The 1510-nt window shown below is 41.4% G+C and overlaps 1 non-coding gene across 1 annotated transcript; it reads right to left on the bottom strand.

Annotated features, from left to right (window-relative positions):
- Positions 1–323: 323 nt before the first annotated feature.
- On the bottom strand, positions 324–430 carry LOC112503285. Its single transcript, XR_003067920.1, has one exon. It is a non-coding gene; the product is annotated as a small nucleolar RNA R71 (small nucleolar RNA).
- Between the last annotated feature and the right edge of the window lie 1080 nt (positions 431–1510).

The following is a 1510-nucleotide window of genomic DNA, read 5'->3' as shown; positions in this document are numbered from 1 at the left end:
CCTCGGGAATTGGTAGGCCCGAAATGACAGCAACATCTTTTGAACCCAAGCCGGTTATGTTTCAAATGATTTCCGCTATGGGTCAGTTTGGGGGGTTATCTTCGGAAGATCCGCACTCTCATTTGAAATCTTTTATAGAAATGACGAATCATTTTAAAATTCCCGGAGTTACTCAAGAGGCCTTACGCTTGACGCTTTTCCTTTATACATTGAAGGATAGAGCTAGAGCATGGCTAAATTCCTAACCACCAAACTCGATCCTTACTTGGAACGATTTGGCGGAAAAATTTCTAAAAAAATACTTTCCTCCGACGAGGAATGTAAAAATTAGAAATGAGATTATGACGTTTCGCCAAGAAGAGGATGAAGCGGTATCGGATGCATGGGAGAGATTCAAGGACCTTCTTCGGAAATGTCCTCACCACGGAATCCCTCATTGTATTCAATTGGAAACCCTTTATAATGGACTTTCCAGTGCCGCTAAGATTATTTTTGACGCAACGGCCGGTGGCGCTTTCACAGCTAAAACCTACAACGAGGGTATGACATTTTGGAACGAATTTCTAATAATAATACTGAATGGTCTAATCCTCGTGCTGTTGTTTCTAAATCTTCCTTGGGAATTCATGAGCTTGATGCCATTTCTTGTTTAAATGCTCAAATTGTTGCTTTAACTAATTTGGTTAAAAACAATTTAAATTTGAATGGGGAAAAGAGTCAAGTGCAATCCGTAATGTCCAATTCTTCCATGACCGAATCTTGTGTTTTCTGTGGTGAAAGTCATTCTTATGAGTTTTGCCCCGGAAATCCCGTTTCGGTAAATTATGTTGGGAACCATACAAGAAATAGCCCATTTTCTCCTACGTACAATCCAAATTAGAGAAATCATCCGAATTTTTCATGGGCCGGAAATCCGGGACTTCAACCCCCCGGGGCAACTCAAGTCCAAAACCGACCTTCAAATCCCCCGGGATTTTATCAAGGTGGTTATCACATGCAAGGTAATCATCACATGTACCAAAGCGGAAAATCTTCACAATCACATGCACCTAGGCAACAAAATGCATCGGAGGGTAATGGTTCACTCGAATCTTTACTCAAAGGTTTTATAAACCAAACCAATGCCATCTTGAGGAATTTTGAGACCCAACTTGGCCAATTTGCCGCGGATCTCAAGAATAGACCTCAAGGAACTTTGCCTAGTGACACGGTAACACCTAAGGAACATGTTAAGGCCGTAACTTTAAGAAGTGATAAGAACTTGGGAGACTCTAATACCACAAAGGAAACACCTAGTGAACCGATTTGTCAAGAAAATATTTCACATTCTTTTGACACATCAAAATTTCCAGTTCTGTTTTCTATAGCTGAAGAAACTCAAATTCCAGTTTCTGTCCCAGAAACAGTAGATCTGCCCAGTTCCAGCACCACCCAGTCTCCACCTGACACTGCTCACAATAGGCAGAAACTGCCCACACCCCAACAGAAAAAGACCGGTCCAACAGATTTA

Source organism: Cynara cardunculus, assembly GCF_001531365.2.
Source record: "Cynara cardunculus var. scolymus isolate 2C chromosome LG 1, CcrdV1, whole genome shotgun sequence".
Classification (NCBI taxonomy): Eukaryota; Viridiplantae; Streptophyta; class Magnoliopsida; order Asterales; family Asteraceae; genus Cynara; species Cynara cardunculus.
The sequence above is the reverse complement of the archived record's forward strand: the minus strand, read 5'-3'. Positions and strand labels throughout refer to the sequence as shown.